A 10,944-nucleotide genomic window follows, 5' to 3' on the forward strand; every position below is an offset into this window, starting at 1 on the left:
GGGGTTGCAGTGAGCTGAGATCACACCACTGCATTCCAGCCTGGGCAACAGAGTGAGACTGTCTCATAAATAGATAAATAAATTAAAATTTAAAATAAAAAAAAACTTATACCAGTAAAACAAGGGTTCACCCCAAATGGGATTTAGGTTTTTCCTTTTTAATGTTTAGCAGGAAAGCTGCTTAGAAGGTTGCTGGTAGCTTTCTGTTTCTGGAAGTGGCCTCTTTGGAGCTGACTTTATTTACTCTGGGAAAGTTAACAGAAACGGGCTTTTTAGTTACCCAAAGGTAAAGCAAACTCCCACCCGTCGGAGAAGCTGTGAAATCACGTCCCATGGGGAGGCAAGATTGTTGGGAGGAATGGAGAAGATTCATTCCTCCAGGCCTGGACGCAGGAGACCTGCCCTCTCAGCTGTGGCACGAGAGGCCACCGCCAGGGGTGGCAGAGAGGATGGGCAGATCCCCCACACTGCGGTGTCATCCACCGGGGCCTGAGAAGGGCTCTGCAAGGGCACCCTCCTTCTGCTACGGGCCTTTCTCCTACTCCCACCTAGGACTCGGGGAGCCGCTCTTGGGCCTCTTTCCAGGACACACAGGAGTTCGTGTCCTCAGATCTTGGTAAAGGCAGCAGGAGAGGGTGGAAACATCCTGCTGTGGGTCTTTGCCATAAAATGGTATCTAAGGGGTCTTCCTGCTCTAAAATTCTAAATTTCCATTTTAGTCAAGGCTTTCTGCCTATGGGGAAGAGAAACTAGCTCCGAAAGGAGACACAGTAACCTAACCCTAAGGGGAGCTCAGCCAGGCATAGTGGCTCACGCTGTCATCCCAGCATTTTGAGAGGTTGAGGCGGGTGGATCACTTGAGGCCAGGAGTTTGAGACCAGCCTGGCCAACATGGTGAAAACCTGTCTCTGCTAAAAACACAAAAAGTAGCCAGGTGTGGTGGTACACTCCTGTAATCCCAGCTACTTGGAGGCCGAGGCAGGAGAATCACTTGAACCTGGAAGGCGGAGGTTGCAGTGCGCCGAGATTGTGCCATTGCACTCCAGCCTGGGCGACAGAGCAAGACTCTGTCTCAAAAAAAAAAAAAAAAGGGAGAGCCGATGAAGAGTCTAGCTAGCCAGGCCTCAGTCACATGGAGCTGGGAACAAGGTTGTCAGGTAGAGGGTGGCTCTTCTCTGGGCCCTGGTCCTCTCTGGATGTTTCCTTCTGCCCACCTGTTTCTTACTCTGCCCAGCGTCCTCTGCCTATTCCTGGTTCTCCCTGGTTTTGTCTTGTCATGGTGCTGACTCAGCCCTTGACTGCTCCAGACATGGAGCCCAGGCTCCTCACTCTCAGGCCCCTAAGAGAGGATTTGGGCCCAGTTAGGTGTCCACGGCTGGTCCAAAAAGCTCTTGGCCAGAAAGCTTCAGTCATGGGATAGAAATACAGTCACCCAGGCACATGACATGATTAGAGGGAAAGAGAAGTGGACTTGGGAAGGGTCAGGACCCCCAAAATGTCAACTGCAGTGTTGGTGGCAGCTCCTTTCATTCCCACTTTCTTCTATTACCTGGGTTTCATCGAAATCTCTCTGGTTCTCACAGAACTACATTCTAGGGCAGGGTTAGACATGAGAGATTTGTTGAAGGAGGTACCTGTGCAGGAAGATGGGGAGGTTACAGGAGGAGGCTGGGAGAGCTGTCAGGCCATGATGCAGGTCTGACCCTGGTGAAGGAGAGAGGGAAGGAAGGTGAGGTAGGAAGACTGTCAGCGTGCTGCACATTCTAACAAAGTTTGTGCAGGCCTGATAGGCATCTGTCTAAGTCAGTTCAGTCTACTATAATAAGATACCACATACTGGGTGGCTTATAAACAACAGAAATGTATTTCTCACTGTTCTGGAGGCTGGGAATTCCAAGGTCAAGGTGCTGGCAGATCCAGTTTCTGGTGAGAATCCTCTTCCTGGTTTGCAGACAGTAGACTTCTCACTGTGTCCTCACATGGTAGGAGGAACAAGGCAGCTCTCTGGGGCCTCTTTTATAAGGTCCTCACCTCATGAATGGGTGCTGATTGCATTCATGGGGGCTCTTTCCTCATGACCTAAGCATCTCCCAATGGTCCCACTTCCAAATACCATCACACTGGGGATTATGGCTTCAAGATATGAATTTGGGGCAGGGACACAAATATTCAGTCCATAGCAGCATCCTTGAGGGAAAGTTCATCAGAGGAGTCCCATTGTCACAGGAGTCATTCTGTCTTAGCAGCCCTGCTGTGCTTCATCATTGGTTGGGAGCAGTGGTAAGAAATGTGGACACAGCTTGAATGTGGTGGTGGATTCAGAGCACAGCATCAAGGGCTGTCAGGTGATTGTATTTCCCCCAGCAGGAGATCTGAGAGATAAAAGTTCAGGTCAAAACAGGCTCTTTTTTATGAAGCAGGAGAAGGAAGGCACAGATTGGTAAGCTTGCAGGCTATGGAGTCCACGGGCTGGGTTGGAATCTGCCTACCTCTTACCCATCATGTGCCCCTGGACAAGTTACCTGTCTCCCTGAGCCTCACTTTCTTCCTCTGAAATAATAATAATGGCCATACCTATAAAGCACTTACCATGTGCAAGACACTGTTGTCAGTATTAATTCATTTAATCCTGGGGCACAGAGTTTAAGCAACTTGCCTAAGTTATCAGAGGTGATAAGTGCTAGCATCAGAATTTGAACCCAGAACCCAGGCTACATTGTCTTTGTGAAGTAGAGCCAGCAATAGCACCAACATGACTATGCTGTTGTGAAAACTGAGAAGAGAATAATTGTAAAGCATTTAGCCTCACACATTGTACACATTCAATAAATGTTACTTTCTGTTACTGGCATTACTAATTATTATTATAGAAGGTACAAATTGAGTTTTTCTTTAGTGGTTTTGAAGATACACACTTTCATCCCAATAGTCTCTTCTGACAATAACTAGTTTCCTTCGTATGGTGGGAAAAATGGATCCCACGGTGACAATGTAAAGGGATCCCACCTGCAGGCCTTCACCTTGCTTTGCCTCTACACTCATCAGATGTCTTCTGAGGATAATGTGGTGTTCTGTGCACTCTCCCAACAGGGTAAACGGGACACACCATTGATAGCCTACCCAGCAGCCGTTTCCTGCTTCTTCCTGCCTCAGAGAGACCCAGTTTCCTTCAGATATTTTTCTGGTTATCTATTGTTGCATCACAAACCATCCCCAAAACTGAAAACAACAATTCATTTTCCTGTCTCACAATTCTGTGGCTGACTGGGCTCAGCAGGGTGGTTCTTGCTTGGGGTTTCTCATGTGGTTGCAGTCAGATGGCAGCTGGGGCTGGGGTCATCAGAAGCTTCCACTGAGCTGGATATCCCAGGTGGCCTCTTCATTTACGAGTCCAGAACAGTGGAAACCAGCTCAGTATCTTGGTATCTCGCTCTCTCTCTCTCTCTCTCTCTCTGTGTGTGTGTGTGTGTGTGTGTGTGCGCGCGTGTGTGTGTGTGTCTTTCTCTTCTTGCTCTTTCTCTCTCTCACTCACTTGCTGGCTCTCCACATGGCCTCTCCACATGACTAGCTTGGGCTTCCTCACAGCATGGTGGTCTCCCTGCAGTCGGGCTCTGTATATGCTGGCTGGTTTCCCACAGAGCAAGCATTCCAAGAGACTGAGAAGGAGCTGCAAGGCTTCTTATCATCCAGCCTTGAACCTTGTGCAAAGACGTTTCCTCCGCATTTTATTAATTACATAGGAGCAACCCAGACTCAGTCCAGGGATTACCAGGAGGCATGGTGTGGCACACTGGGGGTGAGGGGAGCTTTGGAGAGGAGCTACCATGGATACCCCTTTCCCACTCAGCCACAGGCCTCTGGGGCAGCCAGCCTCACCTTCCAGCCTGAGGGTGAACCAGATGGGTCTAAAGGTGATGCCTCCTCCTTGCCAAGAATGAGCATGTGACCTTGTTTTGGTCAATGAGATATAAGGGGGGATGTCTGCTGGGCTTCTGGAGAAAGTTTTCACATTCCTAAGAGACAGTCTTCTTCCTCAGGTCATGCTTGGATTTGAATATGTTTTCTGAGGCTGCGGCAGGCATTTTCCATCAGCCTAAGGATGACACAATCCCTAAGAAGGGCAGAGCAGACAGGTGGAAAGACCCAGAGCCCTGGAGGGCACAGTGTATACAGCCCATCCACAGCCAACCCTGAAGTACACCCTACTTTGGGACTCTCTGTTATCTGGAATAATAAGCTGAGACCATGTCTCTCCCTCTCTCTCTCTCTCTCTCTCTCCATAAATATATATGTGTGTGTGTGTGTATGTATATATACTATACACATAGGTACATACATATATATGTATGTATATGTGTATATATGAGTGATGTGTGTATATATATATGAGTGATATATATGTGTGTGTGTATATATATGAGTGATATATATATATATATATATATATCACTTAGGCTGGAGTGCAGTGGTGTTATCACAACTCACTGCAGCCTCAAGCTCCTAGGCTCAAATGATCCCACCTCAGCAACCCCTTAGCTCTCCTTTGCACAGAGGGCTGTACAATAGATGACTGTCTGAATTTGGCCTGTGGGCCATATTTTGCTGATCCCTGGTTTAAAATGACAAGGAGTAAATACTGCTGACACAAGAATGCTGACTTACGACTGCTCGTCCCTCTAATCCCCACTGTAAATTATCATTATAATTACCCACTGATGCTCAGGTTCGCAAATCTGCAGATTGTAACTTACTTTTATTCTTGCTTGAGTGAGAGGATGAGTTTACCTTAACCTTAAAAGACGGTAATTTTTAAGATTAAGGTAATGGGTGTGAGGTGGGTGCTGGGCTTCTGTAAGAGAAGTCAAGACTTGCAAGGAGAAAAATTTTCTCACAGCTTAATAAGGCAAAGAAGAGTCACTAGCAAGAATCAAAAGTGCTTATTGTCTTTTAGATACTCCCCCAGTACCCCACTTCCTGACCAAACCATAAAGGTCACTTCCTCTTGCCTCTAATACACACACCCTTAACTGAGAAAATGGATGAAACAGAGAATGGTTGACAACCTTAACCTTAATCGGGGTGGGGATCGTGTTGGACACCAAAGAGATGGGGCCTTGAGGGAAGAGAGATAAAAAGAAGTAAAGAAGGCTGGGCATGGTAGCTCACACCTGTAATTCCAGCACTTTGGGAGGCCGAGGCAGGCAGATCACTTGAGGTCAGGAGTTCGAGACCAGCCTGACCAACATGGAGAAACCCTGTCTCTACTAAAAATACAAAATTAGCCAGGTGTGGTGGCACATTCCTGTAATCCCAGCTACTCGGAGGCTGAGGCAGGAGAATCACTTGAACCTGGGAGGTGGAGGTTGCAGTGGCCTGAGATCGTGCCATTGCACTCCAGCCTGGGCAACAAGAGCAAAACTCTGTCTCGGGAAAAAAAAAAAAAAGAAGTAAAGAAGGCTGGGCATGGTGGCTCATGCCTGTAAATCCCAGCACTTTGGGAGGCCAAGACAAGTAGATCACTTGAGACCAGGAGTTCAGGACCACCCTGGTCAACATGGAGAAACCCTGTCTCTACTACAAATTTAAAAAAAAAAAAAAAATCATCCAGGCATGGTGGCGCACGCCTATAATCCCAGCTACTCAGGAGGCTGAGGCATAAGAATTGCCTGAACCTGGAAGTGGAGGTTGCAGTGAGCCAAGATCATGCCACTGCACTCCAGCCTGGGTGACAGAAGGAGACTATCTCAAAAAAAAAAAAAGAAGTAAAGAAAATAAAACATGTGGGGAGGGAGAGACTGTGTAAGGGAGAGGGTGTGGCCTACTCCGCCTACCAATTTATGATTGAGGAATGCACCTCCATGGTCTAGGCAGGCTCAGGCCCTAGGGAAAGCTCAGGGGTAAGTTGAAAAGACCATGGAAACCACTCCTGAATCGCCACCTCAATGTGGACTCTGTAAGGGCTGGACCAGATCTCCTAAGCCTGAAGCGAAGGACAACTGAACATTTTCCAAGGTCCTTCCTGTGCTTCACAGGCTAGACCATTCTGCCCTGGACTGGACTGTCTCACACACTTCCAGGAGAACGAGGAGAACCCCATGCGCGGGGGTTTCCCTGGTGTTTAGAGAAGCCATTTATCCATGCAGACTGTTTGACAAAATGAAGGGAGATATGCAAAGATTTAAAAGGAAACTTTAGCTGTGGGGAAGCTTCATAAGAAACTGAGGTCCCGTGTGCCCTTGGGGATAGAAATGCTTCCTATGGAAAAGAAGAGGCTCAGAGACAAAAAGTTGGAGTGTGTGGGACATCACATGCCATGCACAGGGGCCATTCCTGGAGCCCCATCTCTGCAAGAAGTTGTGTCCCTGGGCAACTCCTCCTGATTTGGGGACCAGCCTCTCAAAGGCAAAGTACCTGGGTATTCAGATTTGCAGAGCAAGTTAGAAAGTTAGACAAAGCACTGTTCCCATTTTTGGCCCTTATAAAGACAAAATGTCAACTTGATACTAAAGCAAAAACCTATATCTCATGGCATACAATATTTATTTATTTATTGAATCTAAATCAGATTCCACTGCTGCATACTCTCTGGTTCTGCTGTACGAGAATGCAGTAGCAGGTAGATATGCTGCAGAGCTATTCATATCTTGTGAATCATTGGAATAGTGCGTTTTGAAATGGTGTCCCTTCACTTTCTGTATGGGGGAAAAGAGGAAATAGTTCAATGACAATAGCAGTATTTTCTAATATTCTAGGTTTATTCTAATATTTCTTTTTCTTTTTCTTTTTTTTTTTGAGACAGAATCTCGCTCTGTCGCCCAGGCTGGAGTGCAGTGGTGCAATATCGGCTCAATGCAATTTCCGCCTCCCAGTGTTACCAGGGGTCCTTGCTCCTAGAGCTCCCAAGATGGCGGCGGGCCACTTCCAAGATGGTGGCAAGCCTCGTGTTCTCTGACCTGGGGTTCTTGGCCTCACAGATTCCAAGGAATGGAATCTTTGGCCATGCGGTGCGTGTTATAGCTCTATTAGAAGCCGTGGGTCATAGAAGAGAACAGTGGAACCCAGTGACTAGTGTTCAGCTCGATTAGGATGAACCCAGGCACTTAGCCATGCAGGAACAAACACCAAAATTACAGGCCTTTAGCCCGATCGGGAGTGGCAATGGGTGCCTTGCTGGATCAGGAGCACAGCAGATACCCTGCCGGATCCCGAGGGATGGAAGTCAGCAGTGGGTCTGCGATAGGTAGCAAACAGCAGCGGTGGACGGCGAGTGAAAGCTCAGCTCGAGCGGTAAGAAAACACGGACCAGAAGAGTGCAGTTGCAAGATTTAATAGAGTGAAAACAGAGGTCCCACCACGACTGTCTAATTTTTGTAATTTTAGTGGAGACAAGGTTTCACCATGTTGGCTAGGTTGGTTTCGAACTCCTAACCTAAAGTGATCCACCTGCCTTGGCCTCCCAAAGTGCTAGGATTACAGACATGAGCCACCAGGCCCAGTCTTCGACCTTTCTTTTTAGATGGAGTTTCACTCTTGTCTCCTAAGCTGGAGTGCAATAACACAATCTCGACTCACTGCAAACTTTGCCTCCCAGGTTCAAGCGATTCTCCTGCCTGCCTCAGCCTCCCGAGTAGCTGGAATTACAGGCATCTGCTATCACGCCCAGCTAATTTTTTTGTATTATTAGTAGAGACGGGGTTTCACCATGTTAATCAGGCTGGTCTTGAACTCCTGACCTCAGGTGATCTGCCCAACTCACCCTCCCAAAATGCTGGGATTACAGGCATGAGCCACCGTACCTGGCCAAGTTACTTAACTTCTGTATGTCTGTTTCTTCATCTCCAAAAAGGAAATATTAATAGTACCTACATTATTGTGTTGTGAGAATTAAATAAGTTGATCCACGTAACATGGTGCCTGACATGTAAAAATCACTCCATAACGTTAACTGTTATTTGTAGTGGGAGAAGGCAGTAGTGTCTAGGAGAAATTTTATCATCTCTTTAAAGATCAAAGAAACAAACCAAGGAAGATAGCCTCCCTGCCTCCACCATAGATCACATTCCCATCTTGTTGGAGGTATTATGTTGAATCCTCTGGCCGGCATTCCAGACACTGGCTGCCAATATGCAGAGGAGATAAAAATCTCCAAGAAAGTTGAAATGTTACTAAAATGCTTGTACTGTAGTATAAGGATAATAACACTTCCTCAGACATCATTTTAAAAGTATGAAATCTTGCCAGGCATGGTGGCTCACACCTGTAATCCCAGTACTTTGGGAGGCTGAGGCGGGTGGATCACTTGAGGACAGGAGTTCTAGACCAGCCTGGCCAATGTGGTAAAATCCTGTGGCTACTAAAAATACAAAAATTAGCCAGGCCTGGTGGCGGGCATCTGTAGTCCCAGCTACTCAGGAGGCTCAGGCAGGAGAATCGCTTGAACCTGGGAGGCAGAGGGTTGCAGTGAGCTGAGATCGAGTCACTGTACTCCAGTCTGGGCAACAGACTAAGATTCCATCTCAAAAAAAATAAAAAATAAAAAATAATTAAATAAATAAGTGAATAATATGAAATCTGCCAGGCAAGGTTACTCCTGCCTGTAATCCTAGCACTTTGGCAAGCTGAGGCAGGAGGATTACTTGAGCCCAGGAGTTTGAGGTCAGCCTGAGCAACTTAGTGAGACCCAGTCTCTACAAAAAACAAACAAACAAAAGTTAGTCCCAGTTATTTGAGAGCCTGAGGTGGGAGGATCGCTTGAGCCTGAGAGTTTGAGGCTGCAGTGAGCTGTGATCGTGCCACTGCACTCTAATCTGGGTGATAGATCAAGACCCTGTCCCAAAAAATGAAATAAAATAATATGAAATCTGAGTGTCAACATATATATGGAGTGAAGGACATGATCTGCATGTGGTTTAATCTATGTACACAGAGTTTCTTTATAATGAAAATTTCCTGCCATGTGCATATATATATATATATACACAAAAGCAATGACCCCCCCCCAAAAAAAAAAAAGAAAAGCAAGGGGCGAAAGAGCCCAGTAACATATGCCTACAAGGGAGCATTGCTATTATCATATTAAGAAATGAGATTTGGACCCGGCACAGTGGTTCACACCTGTAATCCCAGCAGATGGAGGCCAAGATGGGCAGGTCACTTGAGGTCAGGAGTTCGAGACCAGTTTGGCCAACATAGTGAAACTGTCTTTACTGAAAATACAAAAAATTAGCTGGGAGTAGTAGCAGGTGCCCGTAATCCCGGCTACTCGGGAGGCTGAGGCACAAGAATTGCTTGAACCCAGGAAACGAAGGTTGCAGTGAGCCGAGATGATACCACTGCACTCTAGCCTGGGCGACAGAGTGAGACCCTGTCTCAAAAAATAAAAATAAAAATAAAAATAAATAAATAAATAAGGTTTGGAAGGATCAGCGGTGTGTCCAGAAACCTGTGTAAGTTGGTTTCTTGATTATCCTTTGGTTTACTTTAGCAGCTATCGGGTTTATACAGCAGACAGTTAACACAGTAACACAGTTAACTTCGTTTATTTTCATTTTAAGTAATATAATTTTGGGAAGAGCTGAAAAGGAGTGGAAATAAAGACTAAGATAATTTTTTAAAAGAATAATAGCAAATGAGATTTTAAGAATAGAAGCCAGAGAAAAACTGACAGAAGAGAACTGAACCCCTTTGGTACTGCCGTCAGGCTGGTTCTTTGTACTCTATATTCCTTGTATCCATAAATGACATGTGTTCCAATCTCCCTTCCTAGAGTGAGCTCTTTGAAGTTAGGATGCCCATCCCTGTGCCCAACCCACACTGGAATTGCACTGTTTTTTTAACCTGCTGAGTGGAAGGTAAAGGAAATCAGGAAGACCCAAAGGGCAGAGAAAAGAGTAAATAGGACAATAGTTTGAAGGTTGGCCTTGGAATTCCTCTGAATTGGAGCATGACTAGAGGGTGTGTAGGCATCAGTGATGGAGGTGAGAATCTCTTGGAAGTTTTTAGCAGTGGAAATGCTGCCACAGAAGTGCTGTTATGTTAAAGCTGGTGGTACTTCGTTTCAGTGAAACTAGACTTTCCACAAAAAAAGTCCTTTGATAAGTGATGCCTTTTCTACTTCCTGTGAGCAAATTCGTGAGGATTAACATATTGCTACAAGAATCTTGGGATATTTTACATTTATCTTACATCCGTTATAGGCAGTCAGACTCCATTTCACAGATGCTGCTTCCCGGCAAAGCATGCTGAATCCTTTAGACAATCACTATTTACCAGAACAAATAAAAACTCTCAAGATCTGTTATTTGTCACCAGAGTATTCAGACAACCTATTTCCTCCTCCTTCCTATTACTCATCCCCGGTCTTACTCACCCTCCATCCAGTCATTTCCCTCAGGGCCTGTGAACACACCTGAAGCCTCCCCATCACTGACTTTGCTCTTCACCAGGTTGCCCTCCCTATTGGCTAATTTAGGAGTAAGTTACATATTACTTAAAAATTATTCTGTTTCATGAATTCTAGTCTAGCCAGACTGCAGTGACAGCCAGAACAGAGACTGGATGATGGAGTGCCGTGGTTAAAGGCACAGATGCTGGAATGAAACTGCCTGTACTTAAACCCAGGTCTTGCCACTTTACTAGCCAGGTGTCCTCAGGCAAGTTACTTAACCTCCCTGTGCCTCAGATTCCTCGTCTGTAAATAAGGATGAAGATGCTACTGAGCAGGATTATTGTGAGGAGGAAATTAGTTATAATATGTGGAATACTACTCAGAAGAATGCACAGCCCATAGCACTGTAGAAGTGTTCCTGCTGATTCATGATCTCCCATGCTGTCAAAATAAATTGTTTTATCAATAAATATGTGTTCATTTCTAGAACTTTTTTTTTTTTTTTTAAGACAGAGTGTCACTCTGTCGCCCAGGCTGGAGTGCAATGGCACAATCTC

The sequence above is a fragment of the Colobus angolensis genome, unplaced genomic scaffold (genome assembly GCF_000951035.1).
Source record: "Colobus angolensis palliatus isolate OR3802 unplaced genomic scaffold, Cang.pa_1.0 Scaffold33, whole genome shotgun sequence".
Taxonomy (NCBI): domain Eukaryota; kingdom Metazoa; phylum Chordata; class Mammalia; order Primates; family Cercopithecidae; genus Colobus; species Colobus angolensis.